This window comes from Enhydra lutris, unplaced genomic scaffold, assembly GCF_002288905.1.
Source record: "Enhydra lutris kenyoni isolate GAN:26980312 unplaced genomic scaffold, ASM228890v2 scaffoldscaffold34, whole genome shotgun sequence".
Taxonomy (NCBI): Eukaryota; Metazoa; Chordata; class Mammalia; order Carnivora; family Mustelidae; genus Enhydra; species Enhydra lutris.
Window position 1 is genome coordinate 4898172 of NW_019154118.1, and position 12176 is coordinate 4910347.

At 47.0% G+C, this 12176-nt stretch overlaps 1 pseudogene; it reads left to right on the plus strand.

Annotated features, from left to right (window-relative positions):
* Positions 1–1562: 1562 nt before the first annotated feature.
* LOC111153694 lies at positions 1563–2338 on the plus strand (annotated as a pseudogene).
* Positions 2339–12176: the final 9838 nt, after the last annotated feature.

Sequence of the window (12176 nt, forward strand, 5' to 3'; positions counted from 1 at the left end):
CATGGCTCTCCATTGCCCAGAAAACAAAGGACAAACTCCTTAACATGGCCTAGAAGGCCTTTCATGATGAGACCCCAGCCCAACCTTGAAGCCTCCTCTTCCACCTCTCTGACCCTTGCATTCTGTAGTTCAACCATACCATACCACACTATCTCCATTCCTAACATTCCCACCCTTTCCTACATGCTGGCCCCACTGTGAGGAATGCCTTCCCTCCTATCTACTAACAAATTCTATTCATTCTTCAAGAGCCAGCCCCAACACCATTTTCTCTGTGAGGTCTTCTGAGAGCCACTGAACATTATTACCACAATTTCTTCTTCTATAATCCCACATATCAATATGCATATAACCATTACAACCCTTCCCATACTGCATCAGAATCATTTGCTTATCCCTGCCCATCCCCCTATAAAATGTAAGCCTCTTGAGAACCTCAGGACAAGTGGTTTCTTCTATATCTCATTCAATAAAATCAGAGCTTAGTGTCCTAACTCTGCCACTTACACGTTGAAAGAACACATGGTAGATCTTAACATCTTTAGCCCTCAGCTTCCTCATACACAAAAGGGTGCAATAATTTAATATAATTCAAAATGCTGTGATGAAGAATAAATAAGGTGATACAAGTGAAACCCCAACATAATACTTGTATATAGTTATCCTAAATGATGGCTATTATTATTACATGTATGTCAAGCACTTACTAAATGCAAGGTCGATTAAGGCCTACTCTCAAGGTCCTTAGAGTATAAGCCAAGAGATAGATAACACTTTGTGCAATGTCAGAAGGACACAGAGGAGGCCAGAGGAACATGAAATGGGGCATCTACTATTAAGCCTAGAAGTCATTCTAGGAGGAAGGGCTGACAAGGGTTGAATCTGGGACCAGAGATGTCAAGGATAGGCTAATGATGTCCTCCAGGTGAGACATGAGGCTGGCCTGCAGTAAGGTAGCTGCAGTGGAAAGGAACATTTAGGAAGTGGGCATTTAGGAAGACATTTAGGAAGTGGAATCAAATCATGTGACTCACTGAATGATGAGATGTGGGCGTCCCCGTCAGGGAGGACTCTGTGCACAGATTCAGGAGAAGTTTAAGTATGTAGACTTTTTTTTTTTCAGGAGCCATCAATATGTTTGTTTATAACTGAAGCAATGTGAAAGCATGTTTTTACCCAGGGAAAGTGGATGAAATGAGCCGAACAGAGACCTGCAAGAAGCACCACACTTTAAGGCTAAAGGAGCAAAATTTGCCTGGGAGAGACACCGAGAGGGAACAGCCAGAGAGAGAAAAGGAACCCAGCACAGAAGCAGTCAAGGAAGCAGAGAAAAGAATGTTCTTGATATTCTTCATGCCTGATACCTGGTAGATAAACAGGTATTTGTGGAATAAACGATTGAATCACTGAATTTAAGTGGCCCACTTAAAGCTGAAGACACATGAAATTCCTTTCATAGGAATAAGAACTTATCTATTATTTCACCCTCATAGTCTATGGGGTACTTAAGATCATGGACAGAGGGACCTTGGCATTCAGTAGAAGAGTAGGGAAACAAAAGGCTAGCTGAACCTCTTTTTCCGGCTGGAACCATGGAGGGTCCAGAAGAGAAGAAAAAGAAGGTTCCTGTTGTGCCAGAAACCCTTAAAAAGAAGCGAAGGAATTTCGCAGAGTTGAAGATCAAGCACCTGAGGAAGAAGTTTGCTCAAAAGATGCTTCGAAAGGCAAGGAGGAAGCTTATCTATGAAAAAGCTAAGCATTACCGCAAGGAATATAGACAGATGTACAGAACTGAGATTTGAATGGCAAGGATGGCAAGAAAAGCTGGCAACTTCTATGTACCCACGGAACCCACATTGGCATTTGTCATCAGGATCAGAGGTATCAATGGTGTGAGCCCAAAGGTTCAAAAGGCGTTGCAGCTTCTTCGCCTTCGTCAAATCTTCAATGGCGCCTTTGTTAAGCTCAACAAGGCTTCAGTTAACATGTTAAGGATTGTGGAACCATATATAGCATGGGGGTACACAAACATGAAGTTGGTGAATGAACTGATCTACAAGCATGGTTGTGGCAAAATCAACAAGAAGTGAATTGCCCTGACAGATAACACATTGATTGCCCAGTCTCTTGGTAGATATGGCATCATCTGCATGGAGGATCTGATTCACGAGGTCTATACTGTTGGAAAACGTTTCAAAGAGACAAACAACTTTTTATGGCCCTTCAAATTATCTTCTCCATGAGGGGAATGAAGAAAAAGACCACCCATTTTGTGGAAGGTGGAGATGCTGGCAACAGGGAAGACCAGATCAATAGGCTTATTTGAAGAATGAACTAAGGTATCTACCATGATTATTTTTGTAATCTGGCCAGTTAGTAGAGGACTGCTCTCAAATAGGAAAAAAAAAAAAAAGGCTAGCTGAAATCCATCTCATAAATGAAAGAACAGCAGGAAGAAAGCCCAAATGTCCTCAAGACCATCCAGAAAAGGTCAGAGAAACCAAGTAACCCAACAGCTTCACTACTAGTAGAATAGCTGCAACATGAGAGCCACACAAGAAATACTGAGGAGAACAGGACAACTCAAAAGGCACCACGAGGAAACAAAGAATGAAATCCAATGTGAGGGGCGCCTGGGTGGCTCAGTGGGTTAAGCCTCTGCCTTCGGCTCAGGTCATGATCCCAGGGTCCTGGGATCGAGCCCCGCATCGGGCTCTCTGTTCTGCGGAGAGCCTGCTTCCTCCTCTCTCTCTGCCTGCCTCTCTGCCTACTTGTGATCTGTCAAATAAATAAATAAAATCTTAAAAAAAGAAAAAAAAAGAAATTCAGTGTGAGAACCTTGATGGATCCTAACAAAGACATTCTCGGGACAGTTGAGAAAATTTGAATATGTACTGGATATCTGGTGCTATAATGGGTTTGTTGCTTTGTTAGGTATGATAATGGTATCACGCTTATGTAAAATACTGTCTTTTCAGGCACCTGGATGGCTCTGTTGGTTAAGGGTCGGACTCTTGTTTCAGTTCAGGTCTTGATCTCAGGGTCATGAGGTTGAGCCCCACGTTGGGCTTCATACTGGGCATGGAGCCAACTTTAAAAAAAAAAAAAAGGACTAGCTTTATTCTTAGGAAATGCATGCTAGAGTATTTAGGAGTGAAGTGTCAGATGCAACTTCCAAATGGTTTGACCAAAAAACAAGTCTCTCTAGGAAAGAGTTGCTGCAAATACTGTAAAATAATAATGGTAGATTCTAAGTAGAGGATATGTGGTTATCCATTACTCTATACTTTCAAGTTTTATATGTCTGATATTTTTCATGGTAAAAATTTGGGAAAAGAATGATCTCTAGAACCTTGGAGAGTCATCTCCCAAAAGCCATTCTGCAACATCCAGGAAGCAGGAACCACACTGACTCCTGAGGAGTTAGATAAAAGGCAGGAGGCAGAGTCCCAGAAAAGTCCCCCCCAAAAAATGGGGATACCACGTGTATTATTTTAAACATTAAGGAAACAACTATGAGAAGAGTATCCTTAACCTACTTATATTTCAACACAGATTGGGAAATAACTATGAAAATTCTTTGAGAATTATTGATGCAATGTAACTAACTCTCAGTTTAGAGTATAACTAGCTGGCATTGAATGAACACATTCATACACTTGAATTTACACAAGAGCTGTAAGAGTTAGGTACTCTTGGGGCGCCTGGGTGGCTCAGTGGGTTAAGCCTCTGCCTTTGGCTCGGGCAGGGCATGGTTTCAGGGTCCTGGGGTCGAGCCCCACATCGGGCTCTCTGCCCAGCAGGGAGCCTGCTTCCTCTTCTCTCTCTCTGCCTGCCTCTCCACCTACTTGTGATCTCTGTCAAATAAATAAATAAAACCTTTTTTAAAAAAAGTTAGGTACTCTTATTTCCCCTTTTATAGATTAAAGCAACTGAAGCTGTGTCCTCCAGTCAAAAGTCTCCGCTCCCGCTGGGCAGCCCCAGCTGCATAAACTTTTCTAACTCTGGTCCTCAAAACCATTGCTCCCTTCACCCTTCAAGGCCAGTGTGGAAACTGAGCCCCACAGTTACTAACCTGGGGTTCTACACTAACTCTTGGGGTTTCCACCCCACACACACACCTTTGGAAACGTTTCTCTATTCTACTGTCTCCTCAGATCATCCTAATTGGAGTGTTCCATCTACTTCCTGCCAGAATCTTAGCTGATAATTGCAACGGGTGGTGAGGGGAGAGGACTAGAAAATGTGAATCCTACCCAATAGTAAGGTGAATTAGGAAGCAACCCCAGTTGGTGGAGAAGTAGCCCCTAAAAAAAGAAAGGCAAATTGGCGAAACCCTGAGCATGGTAAAACCACTTGGGAGATTAATTTGGAAATAACCCATGATAAAGTTGAAGAAGAACATACGCCATAGCCCAGAAATTCCAATCCAGAAGCTCTCATATATACATGCACTGGGAAGCATTGACAAGAATTTTCACAGCATAATTTTTGTATTAGCAAATTCTGAAAATAACCTAAATGCCTATCATTCACAGCCACATAATGAAGTAATATACCAGACTGAAAAACAAGTGAGGTAGAACTACATGTATCCCTATGAATGACTCCCACAGACCATCTTTTTTTTTAAGATTTTATTTATTTATTTGGCAGAGAGGTCACAAGTAGGCAGAGAGACAGGCAGAGAGAGAGGGAGAACCAGGCTCCCCGCTGAGCAGAGAGCTCCATGCGGGGCTCAATCCCAGGACCCTGAGATCATGACCTAAGCCTAAGGCAGAGGCTTAACCCAGTGAGCCACCCAGGCGCCCCTCCCACAGACCATCTTAAGCAGAGAGAGTGAATTGCAGAAGGTGCTACCCTGCATGTACAGTCGAAAAGCATGCAAAGCAAACTGTGCATTGTTTAGGGATGCAGATATACATAGTGAACGGATGACAGAATGGCTGGGGATAATAAACACCAAATTCAAGATAATGGTTAACTCTGGCAGAGAAGGGAGGGGCATGAAGGGCAGGCATCCTCTGGGAGCTTCAGCTGTATCGGTGATGTTCTAGCTCTCTCACTGAGTGATTAGCACCTGGGCTTCATTTTCTTTTCTTTTTTTTTTTTAAGATTTTATTTATTTATGTATTTGTCAGAGAGAGCGAGAGCACACGCACAAGTAGACAGAATGGCAGGCAGAGGCAGAGAGAGAAGCAGGCTCCCTGACGAGCAAGGAGCCTGACGCGGGACTCAATCCCAGGGCCCTGGGATCATGACCTGAGCTGAAGGCAGCGGCTTAACCGACTGAGCCACCCAGGCACCCCTTGGGTTCATTTTCTTATTCTTTGTTCCTTCTGTTTGTTTTAAATACTTAATAAGCATTTTAAGGAAGTGAAGGGAGGAAACAGAAAAACTTCCGGAGGTTTCCAGGGAAAATGAAGAGTGACGTGGATGCCTGGGCTCCAGTTTTACTCCTCGTCATTCCTTTCTGCCTCCTTGACACTCTAAATAGTTCAAACCATTGGAGGTTTCTGGGGCTTCTTTGAACTCTAGGCTCATTTGATGGCAGGGTGCTTCCAAGAGCCAAACATCGGCCCTAAAAGCCTCAGAAGACGGTCCACTGGGAAACATTCCAAATAAGCAATCGAGTGAATAAGCTTCCTATTAAGAGCTAATGGGGATCAGGGCAAGTTTGGGTTAAGAGGTCCTTTAGAAACCATAAAACCTTGCCTCAAGAACATGCTCCCACGTCATTTGAAGAAATCTTGTGGGGCAAAAGAAACAGTTGATTGTCTCTCTGCTGTAAGAGGGGCTGGCAAGGCCTCCGAGAGTCCAGCAGAGTAGTGAAGAGCCCGGTTCTGGAAGGAAACAAACACACTCTTGCATCCTGGCTCCCACTCACTAGGCTGGCTTTGCAGAGGGTACTTTACGTTTTGAAAGCCAGGTTTCAGCATCTGTAAGGCTGGATTGATCTACGCTTAGATGGTTACAAAGGCCAAATGTGTTTGTAGGCTCCAACAGTGCCTGCACAGAGAAAGGGTCCTCATAGTTCCAGAGAAGATGGGCTCTGCCATCTGTCTCAGGACCAGACTCCCTTGGCATTGCAGACCCAGTCCATAAAGGGTTCTTGAAGAGGCACATCATCTTCCTGAATACATCTCCTTAGGCTTCTCAAAGGCTCTTTCCTCAAAATCCTCAACACCAACACCACAACATGAGTACCTACCAGATCAGATCACCCATGATGGAGGTGAGATATATTCTCTGCTGACAGTAGAATCCCAGTCCCACAAGGTCATCTGGACAGTTGGTTAGAAGTCCCAGACACAGTGGCTTAAACTATTGTGTGTACAGTCTAAGACTGTGGCCCAGATGGGGCAGGGGAAGGGGGTAGGTAGAAGGAGACTGTTCGTAACAACTTAGGGATGCAACTGAAATTTCAACCTCCAGCTACTCACATGACCATATTTTCACCATTTTCCCAAATCCAATTCTTTGTGAGGAAATTCCCTCTGTCTTCCTCTCTATCTCGCCCTTTCTGCCAAAATAGCTCTCCTTTGGGAACAAATAGTTCTGTTTCTTCTTTGGAATGCCTCTGGAAGCCAGGAACTCTTATCTCCCTCAACAACATTCTGGCCAATGCTTGGAATGTGATTTACATTACTGACCACCACGAGCACAGGAGAACAAAACAAAAAAAAAGGGCTTCCCAGTAGAGCATGAAGGGGGCAGGGCAGAAAGTGCTGGGGTGGGAGAGAAAGAGTGAGCGCAGAGTTTCTGGGGGAGCAAGGGGTCTGCCCCACTGCCCAAACCTTCTGGACACAATGGGGAGCAGGCAACATGTCACTGCAATCCCCATCACTGGGGGTGATGTGGTGGTGTCTGGAGAGGCTAAAGAGAGACCTTCTGCTTTTCTGGGATTTGTTGCTTGGACAGCGGTCTTCGGGGCTGACTCACTCAACAGTGATGGCTGCAAGCCAAGAAGTCACGGAGAGACTCTCAGGGTCACACGCGCTGCCCTTGGAGTGCCAGCTCAGCCTGCTGGAGACCAGCCAGGGCTCATTGGGCAAGGGGAGTGAGGCCCAGGGAGTCAAGACCTTTTTGCAATTATGGAGGTTATTTCTCCACTTGGGCAAGAAAGCATTCCTCTCCTGAAGATGGATGACAAAGCAAATGGTTCCTGCCTCTCTCCAAAGGCCAAGAAGGTTAGGAAACCACTCCTTCTTTCTCCAGAAAGCCTGAAAATCCAAGCAGAGTGGTCTGCTCCAGATGCTTCCAGTGTGAAATGCTGTCCCCTTACCTTATTTGGCTCTCCAGGACCGCCCAACTGGCTGTAGGGTGGGACTCAGACTACTCTCCTTCCTCTTTTATTTGTTAAGCTCCTACAACATAAGAAATACACATTTGTCTGTGCCTAGTTCCTGACACTGAACTTCTAAAGCCTTTTAAATTTCCTAAGTAATAAGGGAACAAGCAGCATTTTTTGTTCTGTTTGGTCTTTGACCCTGGTTCCTAACACAGGGTTCCTAAATGCCTGGGTTTCCTGAGTGACAGGAGTGGTTTTTTCCTAGTAAGGTGACTCTGGGTGGGCTTCTGATAGCTCCAGAATGGGAACTTGTTGCCAGAAAGACAAACACGTGATTAGAAGCTGAGAACTTTCAGCCCAACCCCCATCCCCCAGGGAGAGGAGACAGACTGGAAATTGCATTAAAAATGAGAATGCTTATATGAGAAAGCCTTCCCCAAAATCCTTAAACCACAGGGTTTGGAGAGCTTTTGCTTTGATGAACACACCAGGAGGGTGACACAGCCCAACTCCACAGGGACAGAAATTCCTTCACTCTGGGACCCTTCCTGACCTTGCCCTATGTATGTACTGTTTCACTGGGTTCTTCATCCGTTTCTTTTATCATATCCTAAATAATAAAACACTGAACATAAATAAATGTTTTGTGAGCCAACCCAGCAAATTATCAAACCTTCTAGGGCACCTGGGTGGCTCAGTGGGTTAAGCCTCTGCCTTCAGCTCATGTCATGATTTTAGGGTCCTAGGATCAAGCCCAGCATCGGGCTCTTTTTTCAGCAGGGACCCAGGTTCTCCCTCTCTCTCTCTCTGCCTGCCTCTCTGCCTACTTGTGATCTCTCTTTCTCTCTCTCTCTCTCTGTCAAATAAATAAATAAAATCTTTAAAAAAAAAAAAAAAAAAAAACCTCTCCCCAGGGACTGTGGGAAAACTCAGCTTTGCTATGTCCATCAGAAGTGTGGGTACCCCGGGGACCCACTGCTTATGACTAGTGTTCTTAGTGAAGGCAGTCTCTTGGGACTGAGCCCTTAAACCTGATTCTAATTCCAGCTAGTTACCATCAGAAATGATTTAAATTCTAGGACACTCAATTGGTGTCTGGAGAGTTGGAAAATTGGTTGGCGTGGGAAACACACACACACACACACATTTGGTGTCAGAAGCATTGTAAGTAGAGAAACCATTTTCCTTTACCCAGAGACCAACCCGTGGGAATTTTCCTTAGAAAGGTTTTCCTGGCAGTCGCTACAATACAAAACAGAAGGGGTAACAAAAATAAAATAATAAGCCCAAATATGCCAAATGTCTTGAGATGGTTTACAAAGACTTTGAAGCTGCAGACTTCTAGCTTAGACATCAACACTCCTGGTTCCTTCCAGGCCTCCAACTAGGTTATCGTGTCAAGTGGGCTTTTCTGACTAGCTTCTCCTTCCACCAGAACTTTCTATCAAGTGCCAAAACTTTGTCCAAGTTCTACTCGGGTACCCTTGCCCTGGGCCCCAGGTCTACAATCAGCCCGTAAAGAAGTTATTTACCCCATGGCCTTGCCCTGCAGGGAAGGCATGAGAAGAAGCCCGTTCTCCTCTGAATCCCAAACTAAAACCAAACAATCATCTGCCAAAGTGTAAACCGTCACTGTGCCTAGAAACACTGACTGTTAAAGCTGGAAGCACCCTAAAACATTAAATCTACCTTTCTCACTTTGCAGATAGAAAATGGAGTCCCGGGAGAGGATCTCCGATCTAAGACCAAGGCGAGTTTCTGGACTCTGCGTTGATGTTCTTTAAAATGTGTCACACCACTCCCCTGCCTAGGTATTTGCTAACATTGTCAGACCAAAACAGAGCTAAGAAGAGGGAAACATTCATCAAACAGGAGGATACCTTCCCTCAGGAAACAGGATTTCCTCCTAAGGCAGGTGCCTGGGAGACCCCACTGAAGGGACCCTCCAGCCTCTTCTTGTGCCTTGCCCCCTTCACCACAGTCCCGACCCAGGGGCCTTCTTTCAGACCCTCCTGCACACACACCTGCTCCTTCTGGTCACCAAGCCCTAGCATGCTGTCCCTCACAGAAAGACTCCCACCCCTCTCAACAGAGCCATGTCCCATCCTCTGCCGTGCTTTCCTGGTCACTCCACCCATACACAATCCGTACACAGATCCTTGCACCTCCCATATCTGCCACTATTCCGGGTCTTTGCTTCCCAACTGTTTGCCCTACCTCCCCCAGCTGCACGGGACAGAGACAGTGCCTGTCCTTGTCGCTGTGGTACTGTAGCCCCTGGCACATGGCTGGCACACGGGCCAGTTCAGCAGATCTGGGGGATGTCTGCGCAAATGAGATGAAGTCACGGAAGCAGGACACGGATGTTAAATACTTACAACTTTATTAGGAGCAGGCTGTTGTCCCCGCAGCAGCCAGCTCCCATGTATACACAGTATACACAGCCCAGCCAGGACCTAGGTCCTTCCATCCGTCTGCTGCACATGGAATGCGAAAGAACCAAACACAAAAGGGGGGCTCTGTAAGTGACAGTGTCTAGTGCCTTCGGGAGCCAACTCCCAGGCTGGGAACAACCAAGCCCTTCAGCTCACCCCAGCCCCCTACTCCAACACGGCCAGGCTCACAAGGTTGGACTCCTCCAATCAGTGCACACAAAGGGCAGAGGAGGCAGGGGACTCCTGAGCCCAGATCCTTACTGGTCCACACCCCATGGAAGAAGTTTTTGGAACCCCCAGAATCTTCCTCCTCTTCTATAGCCATGAGATACCACCTTAACTTTTCATTCCATCACCAGAAACCTGTACCTTGAGGCTTGTCTCTGCTCAACCTTGGAGAACATGGTTGGATTAGCAAAATGGTCAAAGATAAGACAAACCTCCCAAGTTGTCTTGGTCATACTTCTTTTAAAAAGGAAAAAAAAATCATGACAGAAAAGAGCATTTGAGGCCCAGCTTGTGTCAGGAACAAGATAGGTCGTCTCTCCTCGAAATGATTTCTAAAGCTGCTCTGCTAGGGGACCAGTCACCCCCACTGATGGCAGCACCCTTTCCCCCCTCCCCATTCCCCCGCCCATTCTGCACAGCCCCCGCGCCACCCTCTCCTCACCGAGGAGGGGTGCACCAAGCACGGAGAGCAGTGCTATCGTCGGCTAGTGGGGGTCTACATCTGCCCTGGTGCCCTGCGTCCTTTTGATGGTCGCAGCCCCACGGTTTCTCTATACAGGGAGGAAGATTCCTCCTTGCTTCATTCTCCGGGAATGGCTGCAGCTCTGCCTCAGAGATCCACACACCCTTTACCCAGCTGTGGGTGTTCCGGTCAAGGGCTCAGCCCAGAGCTGGGCTGGGATTGGAGCACCATCCCAGAGGTTTACCTGAATGACTGGTTTGTGGAGTCTGCCTACTAGGGGAAGCCAAATAAAAGGACTGAGGCCCTTTCTCAGGGAAGACACTTGCTCCGGTATCACCTCACTAAAGTCCAGGACATATTACCTAACTCAGAAGCAGAATCTCCCATGTTCATGTGGGAGCAGCTGCACCCTCAAGAAATACCCTGCTTGACCAAAGGCTCTCTCACCCCAGAACATCTTCCCACTTGGACCTCCAGGAAACACCCTGGTTTCTACAGCCCCAACACGTCTCTAGAATAGACAGGAGTTCCCGTTGGTGGCTGCCAAGTGCCTCTCGGTCAGGTCATTGATTTTCTTTCTTTTTTTCTTTCTTTCTTTTTTTAGGTCATTGATTTTTGTGTCTCCTGAAGCCTGTCCCCGAGGCACCTGAGATCCTGCTTTCATTTTTGGAGCCCCAGTGGGTGGCCAGGCTCTGGGGGCAGGAAGCCATGTACCACACACTTATCTTTGTGTCTGGGCAGCTCAGTCTGCAGAGGACAACAGCCAGGTCCACTGGAAGCACCAGGGTCACCACCACCCCAGGAAAGGGACAGGTGTGGGTACCCAAAGAGCATAGCCTGAGGTAGCAAACAGTGAACCCCGTTATCCAACTGCAATGTCATGTGATGTGCCCAAAGCCAGACCACATGTAGCTGTCCAGATGAAGGACCCACCTCCAGGCATGTGGATGTTCAGCACCTAGCCCTCCTGGGCATCTCCCACGTCCCTCTTAGTGGCCACTCTGAAGCTTCTCTGAGGCAACACAGAGCCCAAGGCAGCAGCCCTATTTATACCTACCTCTCTGGAGGAAGGAGTCATCGAAACTGAGGACTCCTCCCCATCCCAGGGTGACATTGCTCCAAACCCCAAGCCCAGTCCCAGTGACACGGAACATTCTAGGCCACTGCTCAAACTCCCTGTTTCACCACAGAATCCATCATCCCTTCCATCTTTTTTCAATGGTCTAATCCCTCCTGAAGAAGGCAAGAGACTCCCTATTGACTTCCTGTACCTATTTGCAAAGCCTCAAAGGGCACGTATTTGGAAGCCCTCCGCCCAGCCTGACGTCCTGGACAACACAGGAAGAAGAGGCAGCTCTTGACGGAGGGTCAGGAGTAGAAGGAAGATGAGAAAACTCCGGACTCCCCCTACATATAAACCTCTTCCCAGACTTGTTATTCCTCACCGCACTCTCCTACCAGTTTCTGCCCACACCAGCCATTATTTTTTTCATTATTCAGTCCTGGTCAGTCAGAAAGGAAAGGCGGGCTGACAGCACCATAGAAACCTGCCTTGTTCAGAAACGGCTTAGAGCCCCCGGGGCCACCTGAGGGTGCCAAGCTGCTGGCCATGGCTCTTCCAGCAGCCTGTGGCCTCCCTTATGGGGGCCAAGGTCCCTGAAGTTCTGCCTGGGAGGTGCCCATCCTCCAGATCCCTCGGAAACTGGGCCCCAGCGCCTCTGCCCAGTGCCCGCATCTCTCAGCCTCTCCCAGAGACTGG